This window comes from Carassius auratus, chromosome 40 (genome assembly GCF_003368295.1).
Source record: "Carassius auratus strain Wakin chromosome 40, ASM336829v1, whole genome shotgun sequence".
In the NCBI taxonomy this organism is placed as follows: Eukaryota; Metazoa; Chordata; class Actinopteri; order Cypriniformes; family Cyprinidae; genus Carassius; species Carassius auratus.
Window position 1 is genome coordinate 7,347,717 of NC_039282.1, and position 13,026 is coordinate 7,360,742.

General features: G+C 37.2%; 1 protein-coding gene across 1 annotated transcript in view; it reads left to right on the plus strand.

The window, feature by feature from the left end:
* Window positions 1–391: 391 nt before the first annotated feature.
* The window catches only part of LOC113058435 (glutamate receptor ionotropic, kainate 4-like), a 290,241-nt gene continuing 277,606 nt past the window's right edge, over window positions 392–13,026 (plus strand). The window contains exon 1 of the mRNA XM_026226340.1: window positions 392–1,169. The gene's annotated coding sequence lies outside the window, so the exon portion shown is untranslated. The remainder of the gene's footprint in view (window positions 1,170–13,026) is intronic.

The window sequence follows — 13,026 nt, forward strand, 5'->3', positions numbered from 1 at the left end:
ATTTATTGAATAAAAAGACGTTTTAATCAATTGCAGCGGCTACTAGTCTTGTTATTTCAGTCATGTCCGACTCGAAATGGTCCAAACATGAGTTATGTTTATTATATTATTAAAATCGGTGTAGTTGAGTGGATATTTGCATGCCAGCTATCGTATTCCTTTTGTTTAGTTTTATGTAGGCTATATAAACAAAAATTTGTTACATTTGACACCCCATTTCTGTTTGTTCAGTAATTCTATAGCCTAAGTAGGCCTAAAGATTATTGGATTATGTCGCCTATAAACAAGTTTTAAAAAGAGTTATTTTCAATTTTTTATTTGTTTTGTTCAATTCTGAATTACATCAGTAGCTATTTCTAACAGACTGCTGAGGGCAGTAAACGCAATTAAAAATCCCTTGATATTTCTAAAGAATTATTTCAAAGATTTATTCCGCAAAGGACCGTTCATGGAATCGCCGAGATGACAGGAATTGTAATCAGAACCCAAATCATTCATATTTTAATTCCCCATCCCTATATTTTGACAGCCTCCTGCATTCCTGTCACTTGTAATCAAACCTTCAAAGATGCACCGAGCGGAGAGAGAGACCTTGTGTCTAGAGAAGAGAGCAGTGTGAAGGAGTGAGCGCTGAAGAAGAGGAGAGGAGTGCGGTCCTGAAGAAGAGGAGACAACAGAGCTAGCGAGCTCTTATCAAGCGTTTAAAAGCGTTATTAAGAGCTACTCTGGAAAAAGGAAGAAGGAAAGTGAAGGAAAGAGAGCAAAAGAAGATCGTTTGACTTAATATGACATGAGAGAGGATACCCGTTTCATTTATTTCTCACTGGGATGCGGATTTTTTTCCCCTTCTTGACAGCGTTCGTTTGCCCCGCATCACTCGTATCATACGGATATCTACGGAGAAAAAATTAAGATGAAGTGGCCTTCGAAAGTAGTTTTTGACGGCGTTCCGCTCGCTAGGGTTTTATTTTTTCTTTAATCGTGTTCAACAGCGTTGCATTGGGCACGAGGGAACAGCGGGAATTGATAGGGCACGCGCGCAGTGCTTATAAAACAACAGCTGACCATTAAAGCTCACATCAAGCCAAATAAAACACTACCAGAAGAAATAACTCCATTGATTTTGATGTACAGAAAAGCGGAGGCATAAAAAGCGAGCTTTAAAACAGGTAAGGCGAAATCGCATAATTCTTTCTTTTCTGCATTAGTTTATTCAACATGTGATGGATTGGATGGCATGGGAAATAGCTATAGATCGCGATACTTTAACGCTGTGTTTGGATTTACATCATTCTAATTCTGTGGACACGGCACGGGAATTATAGATGATAGGCTACTGAAGCAGCATGCAGATCGGCTAAATGAGCTGAACTTGAATATCCTTATGTGCAATTTTTGGACATTTAGTAGCCTTATGTCACTAATTAATATTAAAGTAAATTAGCACATTCCCACCATGTTCTGCATTAGTCAAAACAACACTTTGTAGTCAATGAACACTGCATAATTTGCATAACAATAATATCCTCCTTTGAAATAATGTAGCTATTATTTAAGTGGTGGTAGTTTATTAAAAATTGAGCACGGGTGAGTGACTGACAAATTCTGTTGTAGGCTACTGTTGCATATGCATCCAAATTAATGGGGGGGGGGGGGGGGTTGCTAGGCTATATAAGAGAATCAAATACAGAATATGAGGAATATGTGCCTGTAGTCCAAGAAATGTAATTGTTATGCTCTATAGTGGTTCCAAACAGGGCATTTAAAGTCAAATATTGAATCTTAATCTATTAAAGTGACCTTATGAAACCCGTAATATAACGGTTCTGGTTTATAGCTTCTGTTTTTATTAGGTGTTACGCGTTATAACGCATTAGGTACCGGTTGTGCAACATGTGTGTCTTAAACTTTGCAGCATCTGGTTCAACTCTTACACAGAATTAGAAATATCACTGGATGATTTGAAAACCACCTTGGTGGTGCTCAAATAACTTAATGTATTTGAGGGGTTTGCCAGGTGGTGTTGAGGGTTTTTGGCTGAAGATGAGGGTGGAATGGGTGTCATCTTTGCACCCCCTGGTGGATAATGGCAAGCGAGTGCTTTAAGAAAAAAAGAAAAGAAAAAAAGAGTCGGGTTCTGTTTTAATTTCACAGTCATTATTTGCTTTCAGTAAGTGAGCTTACGCAATGTTGACGTTTTGTATAAAAAAGGGGTCAAATTCTTACGTAAAGCCCTATAATGTTCATTACTGCTAGAAGTTGTGTAAAGGGTGAATAATGAAATGTCAACACAACACTTATTTTGTAACTATAACGATATTCCCTCCTCCTAAATGCATCTATAACGTGAACTTCAAACTATTGATAGGATTTTTTTTTCTCAGTAAATAGAAACTTTTGTATTCACATCATTCCTTCACTCACACGCTCGGGTGGACTCTCCGCCGGTTACATTGTTACGTCAATAGGTGGCGACAAGTGAGTGTCTTTTGTGTTTGAGCAAGTCATGGAGTCTTTCACTCAACCGATTCTGTAACGAACATCAAGTAACTCGAGTAACCGGTAACCTTCTCACATTATTTTGTTAGTACATACAGGTCTTTAATGAAATCCTTTACTCAAATTCAGCAGAACTTCATCATGTTCAGGGTCGGTATGAGGTTGAGTTAAGTGTAATTTGACAACATATTTCATGAACACTAAAGCGAAAGAGGACTGACATGATTGATTTATTGATTAACAAGCAATTAAACTCTGCAGGAAACACATTCAATGTCATCCTGCTCATGAGGCACATTTAATGTATGTCTGTAGATTGCCGTGTATTACTGGTCTGTGCACTCTATGGTGAGTAACATGCTCGGTAATGGAAAATTTGACATGCTTGTTTGTTTGGAAGGTTGGAATCTTGAAAATTGGATAAAACACATTTAATCACAATTTTTGAATGAATGATTTCAAATAATGCAGACTAATGGATGATTATCAACCACATAGCTCACAGTAGGTCTGTCTAAAGGTTTGTAAGTTATTGTTAAATCAGTTGCCCTGATTCTCACCTTGAGAAAATAAATGGGAGATATACTTTTGATTTCTCCCTTAACAAACCAAGCCCAAAATATATGAACTGTGAAGGTGGTGTCATTATATCAAGATGGTCAAACATCCAAAAAAAGTATTGGTAGTATGCAGTATATACTGTACAAAATGTGAAATGTTTAGTGTGCAGTGTTCTGCTGTATTTCAATGGATCAAAGACATTCACTTTATCTCATTTATTATTTACTGCCATATTTATTTTAAATGTAATAAAGTCTGCTAAGTAAAGTCTGCTGCAGGAATAAGCATGCTTCAGTGGGTTTCCAGAAGGATTATTTTATCGTCTTTTTTTCTGGCTGGTGAAATGAAAAATCAGCACTGGAGTTTCTGCCTTATTTAATGCATAAAATATATATTTTTAGATGTTTTATTTTTGTCTGACTATATGAGTGGCATATTTTTGGGGCAGGACTACAAACAATGCCTGAACAATGGAAGCCCCCCTTGTTAAGGGACACCTGTTTGGAAGGTTAATATCAATTCTGTTTAGTGCAGCTAATGATGCCAACAGCTTTAAAGGTACAGTGATGTTCTCCAGGCTGTTTTCTGCTGTTGGTGGTGGGTTTGCTGCAGTTCAGTGATATCACCAGCATGTAATTATGACTCAGGGTGGCTAAGGCAAGTGTTTCTTGGACTGGTACTGCTGATTTGCATTTGTTTTCACAGAAAGCTCTGTACCAGTAGACAGAATGTGGCCAGCAACACAACAAACACCATTAAAAGGGCACACAAAGACCCACACAAGTTTGGAGTCTGGGTGCCTGGCTGGCAGCACATATGTATATGCACCTGACAGAAAAACAGAGTAAGATGCATGATCTCATTGGATGCCTGATCACTTGATGGATAGGTCACGGAGAAGCACAACTCTCTGTTGTAGTGAAGGTTAACGAACATGGTGTGACAATTTGTTAGTATCCGTGAGTTCGGTCTCCACAGAATTGAGACAAGGGCATCATTCAGCACTTTCTGTGTTGAGGGCCACTCACAGGACATTTGCCAATCTGTGCAACACCCATGAGGCCAGTCCTTCACAAACTCAACACTCAGCCCATTTTCCTAGCTAATGAAAACTCTCTTTGTACAATAATAATGACTGAAGAACAGTAATGGGGCTAACAAACATGTTTCTGTGATGTCTAGAATATTTTCACAATATGCACAGTGTTGTTCTTGGTTATTAAATAATATTATAGTTTTTATTTTCAGTTGATACATGCCTAGTTAGTTTACCTACTCTCTCTCTCTCTCTCTCTCTCTCTCTCTCTCTCTCTTTCTCTCTCTGTCTCTAAATTAAATGTAATACATATTTAATATATTGTAATGTTACGATGGTTAAATTTTCATCTTAACTGATTTCAAGTTTTTTTTTTTGTATTGTTTATTTATTTATCAGCTGTTACACAATTATACTATAAACTTATCAGTATTGATTAAAACGGATTGATTTGTGCAATTTATTTAATTAATATTGAAGATACACAAGTTGATATTTGGTATTTAGTTGACTGATTTTTTTATTTCCAATCTTTATATTTTTTTCAGGCAAAAAAAAACCCTAAAAATGTAATTATATAAAATGTTTTCATACTGTAAAGTGTAAGCGCGCGCACACACACACACACACACACACACACACACACACACACACACCCCATATAATAGTTTTACTGTGTTGTAGTGCTGTGGTGATACTGTGTTTTTTTACACGTTTTTTATTTTATTTTTAATTTATTAATCACAATAATATGATTATATCATCATCTTTTCAGTATTTGACATATTGGACATAATTTTTTTAATACATGTCTACTTTTCAAATGGAACTTTAGTTGAAACATTGATTTGTAAAGTAAAAAGAAGTCTTGAAAATATGTATTTTGTGACACTTGTAATGGTGGACTAACAGAAAAAATGGCAGCAACGAGAGCAAACATTCCAAAACATGACATGTTAAAACCATGTGCTTTTCAAAGCTTTGAGCAGCTAAGGCCATTTCAGAATCCATATGCCAGTCAATGAGCAGAATATAATGTCAGAGAGCATGACTATCCATGTCTATTCTCTGCGTCTTGTATTGATTCTGTGGTCAGTAGTGTTTAAGTGAATTTTCCAGGCCTCTCCTTCAGATCAGCCCAGCATAGTCAGTCAATCATAGTTAATAATTATTGGCACAAATCAGTTTAGCCAAGGTTAATGGCTGAAAATTTCAGCTGCTATGCTATTTTCCTTTAGGCTTGCACAAAATATAATCCTTTTCAGCTTTTTTAGTTTTATGGTTATTATTATTATTATGTAGCATGTAGCACAGAGTTGCCATCGTTATCTCATGAAACATCAAAACAGTACGCTTGAGAGTTTGAGTTGTCCTATTTGAATTTACCAAGATGTTATTTACAGACATTGGATTTCGGTGTTTTGGCTGTCGTGCACATTCTGAATGTCACCCTCCCTTCCGAAAATGCCTCTTTCATGTTGCCCTGGAAGTGTCAGTTGTCAGATGTGTCCCCACATTTCCTTTCAAGGCCATTCGAGGTCACATGAGCTGTTTCTTCTGCAGGAGTTTGAAGTCACTTTTTTTTGTGCACCACTTTTGCAGCACATCTCATCAAAGTTCATACCTAGCAGTCGTTGCCATGACAGCAGCTACCACTTTGTGATGAAAGCGAATGACGTGCATATATCCTACGAGACATAGTTGAAGTTTAAGTAGACTTGTATTTCAGAATGAACAAATATGCATCTATCGACAGCGAAACAATGTATTGTACATGAGCTAATGCTTTTGCTTGAATGAACCACTTCTGGGTTCACTTAAGGAGGACTCAGAGTGAACATAAAAGATTGTTGTGACTTAAAGCATGTCACATCTTCCAATTGACTGATAAATTAAAGAAATGTGTTTTTAAATTGACCTCCTAAGGTCTTACAAGGCATAAAACAAACTACAGGCTGGTCTTGTTTAATGCCTGAGGAGTTTTTTCATCAATCTTGCATGGTAACATCTAAAACTCTGTCCGTTCAGATCTTGCAAGGGCCTTGCGTTTGAACAGTGTTCATTTAAATGTTGTTAAGGCTGGAATTCACTACATAACTTTTGCCCAGATTTTTGCCCCAATTTAATCTGGACAAGACGTTGCTAGTTGCCGAAAATCTTCAGATTTCAGTTGACAGATTTCATAGAAAATACAATGTTTTTTTGTTGGATTAAGACTAAGGCTGTGTTTGGAAAAATGCTCGGTCATTTAGTTTATGATTTACTGTATTTCTCTAACCAGCCTATTGTTTTAAAATCCTTTTTTTTTTTTTTTAAGTGTTGTAGTGTTTTTCAGCCTTTAGCATCTTTTCGTGACTTTCGTGAGTCATATTTCCCCGAAATGGTCAGCAAAAAAAAAAATATTGTACAAAAGATTATTTCCCTGTTTCTAATTTTGCTAAATTTACTAAATTTTGTCAATTAAATGTGTGACATTGGCTTTAATTATTCCATCTCCTGTTTTACTGATTTCTCCAGTTTGCCAGACCTGAAAACATCAATTCCCCCATACTACCCTTCACCGATGTGTCCCTGAGCCCTCAGAGCCTTGAAGATTACATTGATATACACATTAACATTTTTTTTGGTAAGTCAATAGGGATTGAATTATTTATATTTTGATACCAGGCTGTCAGGCAGCTAGTCCCAATGATCACTCACTTCATCAGTTCAACAGCACCTCTCTTCCTCTCCGCCACTCTCAAATCAATACATGAAGATATCTGTACACTTCTGAAAGATTCCACCTCCGCAAATAAGCTTCCCAGCTCAGAGAGAGAAGTTCATTGGAGACAAATGGTGCACATTTCGCAGGTAGGCCTTTGCAACCGCTGTGATTTGTTTTATTGCTAATGGGGGCTGAAGTGCCGGGGCCCCAGGCCATTTTCTTTTTGGAGTGGCAGTCTGAGCGAGTATATCCAGCATCTCTTAAAAGCTCTAAAGGAAAAAAAACAGCAGAGTTACTCTCATATTGGGCTTCCAGAAGACTATCTCTTTAACTCTCCTCATTACCATACACAGGCTCTACAGACAGAATCTGTAATGCCCACGGGGTGCTTAACACACCACAAAGGTGACGGCTGAAGCGGTCTAATTGGCCGCCCAGGCAAAGCTCTTCACAAAGCAGGATGGAAGATACCTGTGTGATTGGCAGAGGCCATGGAGAAATGGAGATCCCTAGCGGAAGGCTGGATTGTCCTGGCTCCTTTTTAATCATGTCAGTCAGCATTGTTGATGAGAGATGTTCTAAGATTAGAGTTCAAGGAGGATGGCCTTGTGAGGGACTGTGGGATTTACTCAACATGTGGAAGGGATGAATGAATCAGTATTCAGTAGGGGAAGCAGAAGGTTACAGCAGAAGGTTTCAGCCCTATCCCTCTTCTCCATATTTAGGTATGCAGATCACATTCTTTAATATGCAGATCACATACTTTCTCTAGAGTAATGATTGTGCAGACTTGTGACTTTACTACAGCTTTTACCACTCCGCAGGTCTCTTGTAATTTATATAGATATTCATTTTCAAAAGTCTGGGGTACACTTTTGCTTTTAATTGATATAAAATACTTTATACAGTTAAAAATAATCATTTAACTATTTTAATGTACCTTACAAATTTCAGTCTTCACAGGATCCTTCAGGAATCATTGTTATATGTTGATTTGGTGCTCAAGAAACTGTTGTATTGTGTGTATAAATGTGTACTGTTTTAATATGTGTATAAATATTTTTTTCTAAATAGTAGTATTGTCAAAAGTACTGATGTCGGAACCAGTTGGCACTGAAATTAAAAAAATGTGCTGATGCCATCATTTTCTGCCAGCATTTTGAATGCTGTTGAGCGCATTCTTTGACCGCTCTGATTGGCATTGTATCTACACTCTCAACAGATATGTCTGTGATTGGCTACAATGATCACTGTTTCTTGCTCGTTACCGAGCGCTTGCACATGGGAGCGTTTGAAAGTCATGTCTATCAGCGGATCCCTAATATATCTGCTAATAGACGTATCCACTGATAGATATGGCTATAGATATATATCTGTTGAGAGTGTAAATACAATGGCCAATCAGAGCTGTTTAAGAATCCACTCAACAGCGCGCAAAATGCTAGTGGGAAATGCTGGCATCGGCACATTTATAAATTTCAGTGCTGCCTGGTTCTGACATCAGTACTTTTTTTTGTCAAGAAGCTACAATTACAACAAAGATGACATCAATTATGTAAAAGATACAAAATAGTATTAAAGGATTCGGATACTGCATTGGGCACAGTTGATTCTATTAGGAAGAATCAGTGGAAATGACAAACCACTCAGACATTGGGTAGGAAAGGTTGTGCTTTAAAACAGTTATCATCTCAGATTTAAAATTTAATTTTAAACATTTTCTTATGAAATGTCACATTGTTTTATCTACATAAGTGATGCCAACCAATAATGGCATTTCATGTATTATTTTGCACTATAGTAAGCCCTGGAATGTGTATTAAATAGTAAATAGGGTCACTTTCCATTTCATGTTGAAAATGTACATATGGCAGAAATGTACGGATAAAATCTATTAAAGACAATCAAACAGACTATGAACACTTGTAACAGTTGTAACTTGTAAGCAATTATTATATGTTGCAATCAAACTTATAACAAAATTTGGTAGTTCTGTCTTTTGTTTCAGGGTTGGCATCATCTGAGGTTCTCTGAGGGGTTGGCATCATCTCTTCTCAGGTGTTCTGGATCCAGACTGAAGCTTGTGTAAATCCTTGTTACCACAGGATGTCAATCCCATGGCAGAAACAGAGAAACAAATAGAGACACACTGTAATTAGCATAGCTGCTGTTTCAAACAAGCAAACTTGATTTGTTTAGCCCAAGTCATGTGTTTTTGTTTAGATATAACTGCAGTACAAGATTATAAGAGGCCTTATTTGAATGCTTGGCCAAAGAGAGTTTGTCTGAACCCTGAACGTTATCAGGAAGGCTGTTTCAGAGATTGGGAGCCAAATTCGACAAAGCTTCCTTCCTTTAGTGGCCTTTGCTATCCTAGGTACAACCAAAATTTCTTGACCTTGTAAGGACTCTAGCAGCTGCATTTTGGACTACCTGTTGCTTGTTTATTTAGGATGCATGACAACCACCTAGCAGTGCATTACAATAGTCCAGTCTAGAGGTCATGAATGCATGAACTAGCTTTTCTGCATCAGAGAGAGGTAACGTGTTTCGTAGCTTGCCAATGTTTCCAATATGGAAGAATGCTGTTTTTGTAACATGGGAAATATGATTTTCAAAAGACAAGTTGCTCTCTAATATAACACCCAGATTTTTGACTGTATAGAGGATGTAACAGTATATCTGTTTAGTTTCAAATAGTAAAAAAAACTCATTGGTCATCCTTTTATATTTTTAGCACTCTCTGCTATCTTAGATTATTTAGAAGTTTAATCTGGTCTTGTTGAGATATATTTTTGAGTATCATCAGTATAACAGTGGAAACTAATCCCGTATTTTCTAATAATATTACGAAGCAACATGTATATTGAAAATAGCAGAGGACCTAGGACAGATCCTTGTGGCACTCCATACTTTACTGGTGGTAATTAAGATGACTCCCTGTTTAAATAAACAAAGTGCAAAGTGGTAGCGATTGGACATGGATCTAAACCATCTCAAAAACTTCCCTTGAATACACATATAGTTTTGTAATCGATCTATGAGTATGTCATGATCTATGGTGTTGAACACAGCACTAAGATCAGTTAAATTAGCAATGAGATGCAGACTTGGTCTGATGCAAGAAGCAAGTAATTTGTAATTTTAACAAGTGCAGTTTCTGTGCTATGATGGGACCTGAAAGCCGACTGAAATTCTAAATGATATCTAAAAATAAATACTTAAAAATATATATAAAAAAATACAAAACACAAAAGACAAAACACAAAAAAAATAAAAAAAAATAAAAGGCAATACAGAATATTAATAAATACATTAAAAGCATATAAATGAAACTAAAACAACACCGAGTTTAATGTAGAACACTGTAGCACTTTGAATTAACTGCTAATTACGCTTCATCTCTGCATTAGGTTGTCTAGACACAGAGCAGCAGTTTAGTTTGCCAAAACTACTCTTGTTATTTTTCAAATCTTAGATCCACAGATGTGTATTAAAACCCAACTCTGACTCATTCTTTGTCATGCATACATAATGGAAAGGGGTTGGTGCAATATGGAAGTCAGACACTGAGGGAAAGGCAGCTTATTAGTCACCGCTTCCCTGAATGTTCAGTTGTGTTACCAGATGCTTTGCCTCATCGCAGATCTCATCTTTAATCAACTGGAGAACCAGAACGAAGCCTCTCTTTTAAACAGATTGTTTAGAGAAGAGTCGCATTTAATGCCACTCACCCTGTCATCACTTGCTCGGTCGCTCATTTAACGGGACTACGATGCTCCAGTGTTCTTATCAGCTTAGCCCTGCAGTCCTGAAGCGACCACGACACAGGGTCGACAACATTTGGCTTCATCCACTCAACCCCAGCTGCACAATGACAGCTTAGATGGGTGTCCCCTCTTGGGATAATGACACATTTACCACTCAAGTGGATCAGGGCAAGTTAGGTACTTCACAGAATAGAGAGAAAAGCTCTGCAAAACATGCTTCCTCATCTCTGTTTGGTTCCCTCTGCATGCAAAGTGGATTTCAGGTCAAGAGTAGTGAATGAAGTCTGGCTGTAAGAGCAGAGGACCAGGGTGCACAGACTGGGGTAATTACCCTTTTCTAGTGAATGGCTCTCCACTCTGATATATAGCCCTCTGCGTGTTGTATACACATTATGGCCTTCAATCATAGCCATGTGGAGTCACTGCAGGAATCATTAGTCTAAACACTGTCTTCCAGCTTAAACCGTGAACCGTATAATGCTTGGCTGAAACATATTCCTATGTTTGTTAAACCACCAAAAAAAAACTTATATCACTATACACTATTGAAAAGGTATTAAAAAGTGTTAATTTACTCTTCCAAAAATTAAGGTCTATAAAGATATTCCAGAAAACCAGACTGGTCATTTTACTTTACAAAATAAATGTGTTTTGATTTAAAAATCTTAAAGAGCAGGTCAAGTGGTATTTTAAAGTGTCCTAATATTGTGTTAGAGTACTCTACAAGTTTAAAAGCATGTAAGGTCAGAAAATATTGTAATTTTCTCAGAATATACACTTAATAATACAGTAATTTTCCAATGACTAGGAAATTAATCATTCCGAGCAAGTTCGGAGCAAACCCCTCCCTTTCATAAGCCTACTCTGCGCTGATTGGTCAGCTGGCCAAGTCTGTTGTGATTGGCACAGAGAGGAGTCATCGAGCCAGTTAGCCAGTGCTACCATTGACCATTGGGTTTTATTTAAAGGCAGCAAAACAAAGGGGAAACTGGAGGCGGCCCACTCAAACCAGTGCAGATTCAGCTAACGTTATGAAAGGAGCTTAAAATATCATCTTGTTGTGATGTTGGGTGCCAGAATCGACATAATACAGAGTCAAATTAGAAATTTGATCGCATATCTGCGACAAACAAATCGATGACAGTTATAAGTGGTTTAACGCGATAAAACAAGCGGACTGGACAGAAACGATTGTCAAAAATTCTCGTGTTTGCAGCGCACACTTATTGAAAAGTTTCAATAAAGTTTTGTCTTTTGTTGTTATGGACGAGTCTGCAGATTTCTTGCCGTAAGTTTCTTGCATCTCACGATGTCTATACATGTGTAAAACATCAAACTGATGATTTATATACAATCATTTGTAATTGTATATACATTGTTGCGATTTATTATGGCTGGAACAATAATGTAGTTGTAAAAATCGCCTGCTGAAATTGACGTGCTAAGATAATCATGATTGTTTGTCTTTACTATTCATGTTAGATGTGATCCACCTCATAGGAACAATCCTGTCATATCATCCATCCTTTGAGTGAGAGTGTAACGTTACAGGTCAGCTGATCCATTTTCGTGGTTAAAGTAAAAATTTTCGACATGTTTCAGTGCTGTTGTTGCTCAGTGCTCAGCAATGGCATGGACGTGATGTCTGGGGGTTTGACAAAAAGAGAGGGGTTCTCAGGGTGGTGACTGCCTTTTTACGAAATTACAGCAGTTCGTGAAAAATCACAGCTATGAAGGCTGCGTGCATTTTACTGTGGACTGACTCTTTTGAAATGTTTATGGTAGTTATATAGCCCCTAGACCTCAGTTATCGTGAAAAAAGCAAGTATGGGACCTTTAAATGTGAGCCGAAATCATCACAGTTAAAAGAACCAAAGACTTAAACTACTTTAGTCTGTGTGCACTGAATTTAATACACAAGTTTCAAAATTTGAGTTGAATTACTGCAGTATAAATGAATTTTTTCACGAATCACGACATTCTGATTTATTGAGATGCACCTGTTCAAGCAAATCATGCCCACAGATAAAGTTTAGCTGCTAAACTTTGAACACTTATGAACACTTGAACACTTATTTGAACACTTACAATAATGATGGTTAGCCGAGTGCTAACGTGACTAACTGATCAAACAATACAGGTTGTAAACCAAAATATGTCTACTGTAATGTTTGAAAGACAACAGACAAAAGACGCTGCTTTAACTTTTAATCAGAATGCAGAACAGCTGCATCACAGGAGCGCTCGCTCGTCGCTCCCGCATTAACCCTTTAACTGCCGGTGCAGCAAAATAAACAGCAATTTCACTATGACTGTCTGTGTGCTATACTACATTCTTTATTATTAAATTAAATAATTACAACCACACCAGTCTACATTAATCAACATATTCTTAGGGAATAGTGGGTTCACAGTGAATTATCAGAACTACTTAAGTAAGACATTAATATGGT